At 41.0% G+C, this 12,812-nt stretch overlaps 2 protein-coding genes across 9 annotated transcripts in view; one reads left to right on the top strand and one right to left on the bottom strand.

Annotated features, from left to right (window-relative positions):
- SCNN1G (sodium channel epithelial 1 subunit gamma) overlaps positions 1–12,812 on the top strand; it is a 212,458-nt gene that overhangs the window by 135,869 nt on the left and 63,777 nt on the right. The gene's annotated exons all lie outside the window — the stretch shown is intronic.
- USP31 (ubiquitin specific peptidase 31) overlaps positions 1–12,812 on the bottom strand; it is a 79,488-nt gene that overhangs the window by 60,590 nt on the left and 6,086 nt on the right. The window lies entirely within an intron of this gene.

Here is a 12,812-nt window from a genome sequence, read left to right as displayed (position 1 = left end):
ACGATGAAAGAATAAATCATAAAATTTAAGGAGAAAGGGAATGGAATACAGTAATCAGAAACTAGACTTCTTTGAACAGATCTTGTTTTGTATATGACTTCAGACAAATGAATTTTATTTTTTGTATAATTACACAACAAAACTAAATTCTAAAAAACAATTCCTCAAAACCAAAAGCAGAAAGAACAAATGAATGTATACATCACATTGGTGACTAAGTCACACTTGAGAACTATTCAAAGAGACTTTAAAACAAAAATATGACTACACAGTCCTAGTAGGACATATCCTAGGGACAAAAATTAATCTTAAACTTTTAAATATTCATCCTGTTGGTGCTAATATTGAGATTATTGTGAAGAGACTATAAACGCATTGTGAGATAATGTAAACAAGAATTTACACTAGTGTTAAGAATAGGATTTTCAGCATGGGAGAAATATAGATGTAAGATCAATGAGGTTAAACAAAAACCCTGAATTCCTGAATGATATTATCAATATGAATTCTTGACTTATAAATCACATGTTTCCTCACACTGTCTACTGAGACACAGGAAACCAGGTACACCCCTTTGGCCTTGACTGTGGCCTCTCGGAACTATCTGCTACCAAAAGGAACTAGGTCTCCTTAAAGAAATGACTGATTCCACATTTGGAGCAGGAAACATATAAGATAAGCCTGGAAAATCTTAACTTCCTATATTTTGGGTTGACATCACAGACTACTAGTATAGTGCCAAAAGGCCTGGGTAGCCAGCTTATCCCAACGGCCAAAAATCGGACAAGTTGGGCATAATAAGGTTAATAACTGCCTCAGTCCAGGTCAATTGCTCAGTTGTGTCCGACTCTTTGCGACCCCATGGACTGCAGCATGCCAGGCTTCCCTATCTATCCATCCACAACTCCTGGAGCTTACTCAAACTCATGTCCATTGAGTCAGTGATGCCATCCAACCATCTCATCCTCCGTCGTCCCCTTCTCCTCCTGCCTTCAGTCTTTCCCAGCCTCAGGGTCTTTTTCAATGAGTCAGCCCTTCGCATCAGATGGCTGAAGTATTGAAGCTTCAGCTTCAGCATCATTCCTTCCAATGAATATTCAGCACTCCTTTAGGATTGACTGGTTTGATCTCCTTGCTACCCAAGAGACTCTCAAGAGTCTTCTCCAACACCACAGTACAAAACCATCAATTCTTCTGGCACTCGGCTTTCTTTATGGTCCAACACTCACATCCACATATGACTTGGAAAAACCATAGCTTTGACTATACACACCTTTCAAACATGCATCTAAATCCATAAGTTCATATAGTTACAACAAAAAACTCACTAACTATATTTGGAAATCTAGTAATTATTTTGAAAACCAGAATATAAGGGGGAAAAACCCACTGAATATTTATCTTGTCTTTCTTCTCAAAATTTACTTTGAGGTAACCAATCCACCGACAAGGGCAAGAGTCTCTACAGAAGTACTCCAGCTAGTAAGTGAAGAGACATGTTAAAATTAAAACTGTCATTTTTCAACCCTTAACGAACTAATGGATCAAGGACTAACCATCAATGACTGCTAACATTGAGAGTGACACAACCAGATAGGACAGACTTCCTGATGGAGTTGGTAACACTTTTCAGAAACTAGCTTTACCAGAAAAAAATAAGAGGGCTTAAAAAAAAAACTCAACCCTCAATCTCATTAACCCTCTAGATCTAACTACCATTTAACAGGAAACGCATAGACAGAAAAATATTTTCACTGAAACTAAAGGAATAAACAAACAAAATCAGATCATGGGAAGCTGCACAGCAGTGCTCTTCAAAGTGTGGTCCACACACAGAAGCCTGTCTGTGAATTTTTTTCACCAGCCCAAGATGAGATAAGTACAGAATTCAAAGTAAGTATTAGAAACATTTAGAGGAAATTAACATAACTATATGTCTATTGAGTAACTTTTTTAAAAGGGCCTGGTATGCCTTTTTCCTGGAAAAGTGTAAATGCAAAACTAAGAACTTTATACCACATTTTGTATACAAAAGAAAAACTAAAGGCAACTTTTGAAAACAGAAATAATGTAATTAAAGATAACCTTTAAGATTAATCTGGCAGCAAGAAAAACTGTCAATACGACAGAATTTAGACATGGGAAAGGGTATTTGGGTGTCCAAAGACTTGGAATGAGCACCTTCTATTTCTGGAATACTTACAATACTTACTTTACATCTTCTCCTTTAACTTCATAAAAACCACCCAAGGCTTGAGTCCTGGCTCTGCTACTCACTAGCACTGAAGCCCTGTATCCTAATTTTTTAAATGGAATAGAAATGCTCCTTTCCTAGGGCTGTCATGAAGATTAAATGAAAAAATTGTAGGGACTTGCCCGGCAGTTCAGTGGTTAAACACACGATCTGTGAGGCTGATATTATCACATGGCAATGAAAAGGAAAATCAGGAAACTGAGACTCAGTGACCACCCCAAGATCTCAGCCATACCAGGCTTCTGACTGAATTCAAAATTCATGGGTTCACAGATTTTTCAAAAGGAAAGGAGCAGGGACTTCCCTGGTGGTCTAGTGGTTAACACTTCACATTTTCAATTCAGGGGGAACTAAGATTCCATATGCTAGGTGGTGTGGTCAAAAAAAAAAAAGTTGTATATGAATGTACCTTGTAAATAATATGGCTCCAAATAAATGGTATTTCCATGATTATGATTATTATCGTTTCTTAAATTCCTGAGAACCAGACAGCTTTGCCTCGCTCTTAAAGAGTTTACAAAACCAAAAAAAGAGAGAGAATTTTAAAAAGAAAAAAAAAAAAAAGAATTTACTAAGCTGGTAAGGAGCTTACAAAGGTTCCCAACAGTAGAAGCAACAAAGGCATTTCCTGACCAGCCCTATGCAGTCTTCTGAAGCGTGAACTGTTTGTTTGTGGACACACTGTTTGCTACCATCCAAGCTCAACAACTGGAGGGAAGAAGCAACAGATGTTGGGTGACTGGCCAGTTCCTCTAGGAACTGCCACAGTTCGTGGCCTAAAACAATGGTTTCTGAACAGAGAAAGATCACAATCAAACAAAAAACAAGATAGCCCGATGTGCTCCACTGCAAATGTTCTGTTTGTGAAACATAAAAGGTCATTTAAGGAACAGCCAATGAACGACTAATTAGCAGAACAAACAAGAATAATTTTGAAGGAAAAAGCTACAGAGGACAGAACTTTAAATTACTCGGTTTTGAATGATTTCTTTTCCATGACTATATATAAAAGGTTTTTTTGTGGAAATCATGAGGTCATTGTTTTCCAGTCTTCACTATAGGAAACAGCTGTGGAGAACTGCACAAACAGAGAACACTGCCCCATTTAGCAGCCCCTCACTGTGACAAGCGTATAGATGGCAACAGGAAAAAGCCACCAAACCACACACCAATAACAAAACAAAAGTGGCAGAGTCAACCTAAAACCTTCACACCACACAAAGGAAGATAGAAAACAAGTAGCTCGGGACAAGCATCTGCATTTATTATTACATCTGCATCAATTTCAGAGAGATTTCCACTTCAGACCAGATCAACACCTTTCTACATGGGTCACTGAAAACTTAAGAGGTGATTCCCTTTATAGTCCCTGCCCGATAGATGAGAGACGTTCAGCAAATATAAAAACACCACCACACAAGTTTTCCTAGGGCTCTTATGCTCACACACTGTGTGAACTGGCTAAAACTGAACTTACCTGTCCACCTGCAGAATTGTTTTCCCCTCTGTGCCTTCAGCCTTGAAAAGCGCCATCTTAAGGCACCCTGTTTCAAAACATCCAAATTATCTTCATCTCTTCATCTCTCTACCCTTCATGTTAAGCTGCCAAACACTGGCAAGTCTGCTTTAATATGCATTTTTTTAATATGTTCAAAGTTAGAGGAAAGGAGCAGGAGACACGGAACGAGAAATAAACTGAATGCAAAAAAAAAAAAAAAACTGAATGCAACCCAGCCTAGTATCGGGTGTGTAACTCCCCCTTCCAAGACCACCCAGGACTCTGGTGAAACTTTTCCAAAGATAAAAATACTCTGAGGTGAGGCAATTCATTCCATTTTCAGACAACTTGCTCAAAAAATTCTGTATACTGAGGCATACCACCCCCTTCTCCAATTTCTCCCCTCCTTTCTCAAGGCTTAAAGCCTAAGCGTTAATTCACAGTCCTCAGGGAGGTCTGGCCCATCTGTGTACAACAGGAAGTGGCCCATCACCGGCACATCGATGTTTACAACTGAGGCGGGTCTGCAAGCTGTCCTTCCTTGCTGTGGCACCTTCAGTGCAGATTAACCAAGCACCTCCAACAGAAGAGGGCTGGGCAATCAGACTCGCTGCCCTAGAGGGTCTCGCAGTGGCGTGGAGGAGACAGACATGAACAGGTTTAGGAAACAGAATCCTCTTGCCTCTGAGAGGAAATTTTTCTACCCTTTTGACAGTTATGTAATACGAGGATTATCTGATCCTTGGAAGAATGTATGACTAAATTCATCCAATTCTGTTATCTTCTGGGAGAACAAGCAGTTCTTTTAATAACTGTTTCAATTTCTCCCTCAGTTATCAGTCAGCCAGGTTTTCTTACTGTAACGTTATTATTAGTTTGTTTTGTTTAAAGTTGTGGATTTTATCAGTGACAGGCAGACATTCAGCAAAGACGGTTATTTTTCCCAAATTAATGTAGATATTTAACCCTAAAATTCACACAGGATTAGTTTCTGAAACCTGACAAAAATGATTCAAAAATCTTTCTGGAGAACTTGTAAAGAAGAGCAAGGTAGCACTTCTTACTCAACAAGCTCAGTACTTCTCTGCACTGGTTTTAATCATGTCTATTATTGCAGAACAAAAATAAATGTTTCACAGTGGGAGGAAAAAAAGAATAGCGTGAAAAGAACAAGCAACAACAATGCCATGTGGTACCAATAAAAGTACTGATGAAACAGAATACAAAATTCAAAAACAGACCATAAAACTCTGAACATGGAGAAGACTTCTATAAATAAGCAGGGTGATAATAAGGTTGGGGTAACAATACCGGTTAACACTCACTAGCATTGATGATATGTCAGGCCCTCGACCAAGTTTTTCTCTTACTTGTTTTTTAAAAAAAAAAACACAAATAAATGAGGTAGATATATTCTTATCCACATTTTACAAATGAGGAAACTAAGCCCAGAGTTAAGTGCTCAAGGTCCCATAGCTAATAAGTGGTACAGCCATGACTGAAACACAGGCTCTCCGGCTCCTCAGTCCAGGTTCTCAGACACTCACTATACTATACAAGATGGGAAACCTCAAACCTTAAAATAAATCCCCACTTTTCACATGCACTAAACTAAACCAAACTCTAAACCACTGGAAAGAGAAATATTTTAGAACATAATGGAAAAAACCAACAAAAAATAAAATAGAAAAATTATCCTGTATCAAAGCATATATTTTCAGCTATATAGTAACAAAAACAATAAGGAAAAGGGACAGGTTCAAAAACATTAAAACCTTCTGTAATATACAAAAGTTAACAAAACTAAAAGAGCAATAGACTGAGAGAAGTATCTACATCAAATGTCTCAAGGCTTATGAAGGTGTTACCTTACACACATCCACACTATTCTATAAAGAGCTATTATAAAGTTTCCAAAAAGAAAAGAACCTTCAAAATCCCAAGGGACACCATGACCACAAAGTAGGATTTATTTCTGGAATGAGGAAGGGTTCAACATACAAAAATCAATCAATGTAATATGCCACATCAATAGCTCAGTTGGTAAAGAATCCACCTGCAATGCAGGAGACCTGGGTTCGATCCCTGGGTTGGAAAGATCCCCTGGAGAAGGGAAAGGCTGCCCACTCCAATATTCTGGCCTGGAGAATTCCATGGACACTATAGTCCATGGGGTCACAAAGAGTAGGGCACTACTGAGCAACTTCACTTCACTTCAACATGCCACATCAATAGAATGAAAGAAAACTACCACACAATCATCTCAATTCATTCAGAGAAAGCACATGACAAAATTCAACACTCTACCATGATAAAGACACTCAAACTAAGAAGAAAAGTTAATGTGATAAAAGCAGTATCTAAAAAGTGCACAGCTAACATCACACTCAACTGTGAAACATTGAAAGCTTTCCCCCTAAGATGAAGAAACAAGACAAGGATGCCCATTTTCACCGCCTCTATTAAACAGAATAGTAGAATTTCTAGCCAGAACAACTAGGCAAGAAAGTGGGAGGGGGAATAAATTAAGAGCTTGGGATTAGCAGTTACAAACAGATAAATAACAAGGTCCTACTGTATAGCACAGAGAACTATATTCAATATCTTGTAGTAAACTATAATGGAAAAGAATATGAAAAAGAATATACATATGTAACAACCACTTTGCTGTACACCAGAAACTAACACAACATTGTAAATCAACTAAGCTTTATTTTAAAAAAAAAAAAAAAGGTAAAAGGTATCCTAACTAGAGAGAAAGATGTAAAATTCTGTTTGCAAAAAAAAAGATCTTATATGTAGAAAACCCTGAGGATTTACAGAAAACTGAAACAGCTAATAGATGAATTCAGCAAAGTGCAGGATATAATATCAACATACAAAAAAATCAGTTCCATTTCTATACACTAGCAATCAACAATCCAAAAAGGAAACAATGAAAACAGTTTCAAGTATAACAACATCAAAAAGGATAATTAGGAATAAATTTAACCAAGGTGAAAAACTTATACATTGAAAACTATAAAACTTAAGTGACAAAAATTAAAGACAACACATTTATAAAAGACACTCCAGTTCATGGACTGAAAGAATGGTGTTGCGATACTGATTCTACACAAAGCAACCTACAGACTTCAGTGCAATCCCTATAAAAATCCCACTGCCATTTTCTGCAAAAATAAAAACCTATTCTGAAGTTCATATGGAATCTTCAGGAACTCCAAAGCCAAAACAATCTTGAAAAAGAAGAACAAATTTGAAGGACTCAAACTTCTGTTTTTGTTTTTTTTTTCAAACTTCTGATTTCAAAACCTACTACACAGCTACAGTTAACAAAACAGTGTGCTGAAACACTGACAAGAAACAAAGACAGATATACAGATCAATGGAATAGAATAAAGAGCCCAGAAATAAAACTGATTTTTGACAAGGGCACCAAGACCATTCAACAAAGAAAAAACAGTAGTCTTTCCAACAATGGCGCTGGGAAAACTAAATACCCACATACAAAAGAACCTTACACCATATACAATGGTTAATTCAAAATGCATCAAAGATCTAAATATAAGAGCTAAAATATAAAATTTTTTAGTAGAAAACAGAGGGAAAACTTCATGACATTAAATTTGGCAATGATTACTCAGATATGATGCCAAAAGCATAGGCAACAGAAGAAAAAACAAAGATGAATTGAACTTCATCACAATTAAAAACTTTGTACACCAAGGGACAGTGATTAAGAGAGTGAAACAACCCACAGAACGGGAGAAAACACTTGCTAATCATATATCATGAGGGATTAACATCCATTATATATTAAGAACTTCTACAACTCAACATCAACAACAACAAAATCCAGTTCAAAAATGAGGAAAGTCCTTGGATAGACGTTTCTCCAAAGAAGATATACAAATGCCAATAAGCACTTGATAAGATAATCCAAGTCAACAGTTCAGTCATTAATGACTAGTGATCATTAGTCATTAGAGAAATGCAAATCAAAACCACAATGAGGTAACACTTCACACATGCTAACATGGTTATTATTTGAAAGAAATGGAAAATAACAAGTGTTGGCAAGGATGTGGAGAAATTGGAACCCTCATGCTTTGCTGGTGGGAATGTACAAAGGTGTGGTCGCTGTGGGAAACAGTTTTACAGTTTCTCAAAAAGGGGGTCGCAAAGAGTCAGACACGGCTGAGCAACTTTCACTTTCACTTTCAGGGGGCAAATTGCCCAATAAAAGAGGACTGGATGATTAAATTATCACTTAGCAGTATGATACCGTATGTTTCATTAAACATTAACCAGTATAATGATTACAATTTAGAAACATGGGAAAAAGTTTTATAGGTTGCATGAAAAAAAAAATCATAATCCAAAGCGGCTTGGCCAGAGTAACAGCGACTATGTAAAATGTGAACCATATATGTGGACAAGTACAAAACTGTAAACTGCTGGCACTTCAAGGCAATGTGTTCAGTAGAGTGAAAATATGAGTGTTATCATCACACTGCCCTGAGTTGAAGTTCAAGCTCTGTCCCTGGGAATGTGCAGAGAACCAAACTAGATCAAGGTCAGAGATCTAACCTTGCCCGAAGCGTTACTCAGTGACCTGCTCCCCACCCCATCCACCACCCTACCCTTCTGCTCCAACCACACTAGACCTTGAAATTCTCTGAATAAACCAAGATGTTTGAGGTTCTAAGCCCTTGAACATGATGGGTTTTCCACTCTGTTTCCAACAGGCCTTTCCCACCTCTCCCTTTATCCACCGAGAGGATTCCTACCAAATCCTTCCAGACTCAGCCCAGGGGGCATGTCTCCAGCCCCCAACTCTTCCATTCCCCCTTTAGGTTTGCACGGCACTTCTGTACACACCTCTATCACAGCACTCATCCTACCCTACTGCAGTTGATTCTTTACCCCTACCTTCCTTTCTAGACCCAGAATTCCTTACGGCATGGACCATCTCACTCATCTTCGTACAGCCCAGTGCCTCCCAACACAGAACCAGCACAAGCAATGTGCTCGATAAATCTGTAGACTTAATGAATTAGGTCTACAATACTTCAACCTGAATTTGACTCTTAATGGATATAAAGTGATGTTTCTGCAGCTCTACACTGTATTCAGGGCTAAGAGCAGGAAGTCAACCAAAATGAGACAAGCTTCATGACTCAGCTTTCTTGGTTTTTCGCCTATCTCTCTGCCCCTTTAACAAGTCCAACAAGTCCTTCCCTCCTCCTATCCCCTTATTTTTAGTTTCCCCCAAAGGGCTGGCCCTGGGCTTCTGACTACACACTCGATGCTCCTCGCTTTAGTTATCATCTCTATGCAGCTGAATTCAAGCTATTAAGATTCCTTCTTAGATATCCCATGACCCCAATCCCACATGTTCAAATTATAGTCATGATCTTCTCTGCCCTCAGCAGTCCTTTTTGGACTGCTCCATCTCTGTCAGCTTTCCCCTTATTGTCTCCATCACCCAGGTCTGACCCTGGTGTTTCCTTTATCTCTCCATCTCTTATTTGGTGTTAATCCCATCTCTTATTTGGTGTTAATCGCTCAGTCGTGTCAGACTCTGCATTCCCAAGAACTGTAGCCTGCCAGGCTCCTCTGTCCATGGAATTCTCTAGGAAAGAATACTGGAGTGGGCAGCCAGTCCCTTCTCCAGGCGATCTTCTGGACCCAGGGATCAAACCTGGATCTCCTGCATTGCAGGTGGATTCTTTACCATTTGAGCCACCAGGGAAACCCTAATGGAGTCTCCTTAATGATGTCACGACATCCTCCAAAATGTCTCTGGATTCACCCCTTCCTCCTCCTCCTCACGTCGCTCCTGTGACTGTCCTTTCCAAGCCCTTCCTTTCTCCTCCATCGGATTCGTTTTTGCTCACCATCAGACCCATTTTTCTGAAACATCTTTTTTCATCAAACCAGAGTCTGCCCAGCTCAAGAAGCCTCCACTGAATCACTGCTGACTACTGCCTCAAGGCTAAATAGTTGTGGCAGGCTTTCACAGCCACACCTAATCTGTCCCCTCTCACCTCCTCAGCCATCTACATTTAATTCCCCTTCTCACCAAATCAGTGGTTCTCAACCAGGGGCAATTTTGCCCCCCAGGGGACATCTGGCAAGTCTGGAGACAGACTGGGGTTGAGGCAGGAGTACTACCCGTTCCTAGTGGGGAGAGGACAGAACACTGTTCAGCATCCTACAACACCAGGACAGACCCCACAGCAAAGACTCACCAAGCCAATAACGCCAGGTATGTCAACAGGGCCAAGGCTGCAAAAACTGCTCCAAATCCCAGATCCCCGCAGCAGAGAGCCCAGGGCCTCCTGACCCCAGACGCTGTGCCTTTACTCAGATTATTCCCCAACAGTCTGAAATGGCATCTCTCTCTCCTTTAACGGGCCAAGCTTTATTTATCTTCAAATTCCATTTCTGAGCTACTTCCCAGTTTTAAATATCACCATAGACCAATGAATCCCAAATCTTTATCTGTAGCCAGTTCTGATCTTCTGAACTCCCGACTCCCTTATCCACCTGCCAACTAGACACCTCTCGAGTGTCCTATTTAACCCATCAGAAACTGAACTCCAATGCTGCTGCTCCTCAAGTGTGCAGCACCAGTAATCACCCTGCTGCTCAAAACCAACACCGGGGACTTACTCTGACTGCTCCCCTCTGCCTCAGTGCCTTCCCTGGAATCAATCCTTAAGCAAGTCCTGTCGAGTATACCTCCAGATATATCTCAAATCCATCTCCTCCTCCATCCCACCCACCACTGGTAGGTAGCTTTACCTTCGCAAAGCCTCCTAACTGGCCTCCCTGCTTCCAGTCTGTGTTCACTATTCAGACTCAGAACGTGAGCACTTCACATTTCAAGATCATGCCGAAACTCTGCTTAAAATCTGCAAGAGCTTCCCACTGCTCTTAGAATCAAATCTAATCCCGTCATCTTGCCCTACAAAGGGGTCCTAGAGGCCCCATGTCTGCACACCCAGCCCCCTTTTCCAGCCTCATCTATCAGATGCCCCACCTAGCTCTCTAAGCCATGAAAAAGGCCTGTCAAAACTTTCAAATGTACCCCCAGCCCTGCCCCTGCAGAGCCTTTTGAATACACTTTAATCTCCCTTTATTCTCTCATACACCTTAGCTTTTTCTTCTTAGCTCTAATTGTTTTATCTTATTTTTGTATTTATTTTTGGTTGTGCTTGGTCCATGCTGCTGTGTGTGAGCTCTCTCTAGCTGCAGTGAGTAGGGGTCACTCTCTAGATGCACTTCCTGGGGTGCCTCTCCTGTTGCAGAGCACAGGCTCTAGAGCACACAGGCTTCTGGACCTGCGGTTCCCAGGCTCCAGAGCAAAGACTCACCAGTCGTGGCGCACAGGCATAGCTGCTCCGCTGCATGTGGGATCTTCCTGGAAAAGGAATCAAACCTGTATCCTCTGCTTTGGCAGGCGGACTCTTAACCACTGAACCACCAGGGAGATCCTCTAATAAATTTTAAATTTCACATTTACCAGTGTATGCTTATGACTACATCTGCCTCCCCTGTAACAATAAAAGTTCCAGGAAGGAATGGACCACAGGACCTGGCACTATTTTTTTACATTACCATGCTGTTTGGTTTACCTCTATATACCCAATGACTAGGGCCTCCCAGGTGGCTCAGTGGTAAAGAATCTGCCTGCTAATGCAGGATATGAGGGTTCGATCCCTGGGTCAGGAAGATCCCCTGAAGAAGGAAACAGCAACCCACACCAGCATTCTTGCCTGGATAATCCCATGGACAGAGGAGCCTGGCTACAGTCCATGGAGTCGCAAAGAGTCAGACACAAATGAACATACACACATACCCAATGACTAGTGCAGCACGTGATATGGAGATAGGAGCTCCATAAATTCATACATTTGTAGAAGCTTAACAGCTGACAATGAATGAATGAATCTTCTACTTATACTTCTGCTTACCACGATTTCACCCTTCTCTGAACCCTGCCCTGAACTTTACCAGTCAGTACAATTTTTTAAAAATTTCCCTATAAAACTGGTAAGTTCTCTGATGGCTAGAACTCTGTCCTAGGATCCTCACACTTAATCCTCTATTCCCAACCCCTCCCCTAAACCAGTCCCTTTGTACACAATAACTGCTCAGTAAACACGGTGTAAGTCAGCAAACACGCGACTCCACAACTGCCCTGTGTATCTCTGTTCCCCAACTAGTCTTTACGCTTTTCTTGAGCTTTCTCATGAAGCTGCACGCATCAGCTGGGCATGTAGTGGAGGGAGAGCCACATGTCGAAGAAGCGTGGAGAACAGGCATACCTAGAGGAACAAACCTGACCCATGTGAGAGAAAGTAAGTTTGAAAGTTGATGAATAGGGCAGCCCCTTCTAAGAGGAAGCACGCATCGGGGCGAGGCCCCAGCGTGCAGCATGGACGGGTCAGAGTCTTGTCCTGCACAGGCTTTGGTTAGGCAGTCTGGAGAGGCCCATCATCAGTGTAAATGTACGTTCCCTCTGACTCAGCAACGCCACAGCCAAGACTTACCCCTTAGAAAAGGAAACTAGATACATGGTGAAGGATTGGCTAGACTGGTTAAAAACTATACAACCAAAATGCCATCAGCGGGCTTCTATTGTGTGTGTCAGCCATGTAGTCATGTCTGGCTCTTTTCAACCCCATGGACTGTAGTGGGCCAGGTTCCTCTGTCCGTGGAATCCTCCAGGCAAGAACACTGGAGTGGATTGCCGTGCCCTCCTCCAGGGGATCTTCCTGACCCAGGGACTGAACTCAGGTCTCCCGCACTGCAGGGTGCCCATACAACCGTTAAAAAGAAGGACAAGGACTTGGATGTTATTAACAAGAAACAATGAAAGCTATGCTATCTGTGATATAATTTCAAGTCCAGGATAGGGACACAGAGGAAAGCAAGTTGCAGGACTCTATGGGGAGTACGAGCCCATCAATGCAGAAGATGTGTCTGTTATATGCATTTAAATGGTGTGAAAGGACAATTTTTTAGGGAAGACTTCCAAAAGTACCTAAG

Source organism: Giraffa tippelskirchi, chromosome 13, assembly GCF_054371585.1.
Source record: "Giraffa tippelskirchi isolate mGirTip1 chromosome 13, T2T-mGirTip1v1.2.pri, whole genome shotgun sequence".
Taxonomy (NCBI): domain Eukaryota; kingdom Metazoa; phylum Chordata; class Mammalia; order Artiodactyla; family Giraffidae; genus Giraffa; species Giraffa tippelskirchi.
Note: the sequence above shows the minus strand (reverse complement) of the source record. Positions and strands in the feature narration are given on the sequence as shown.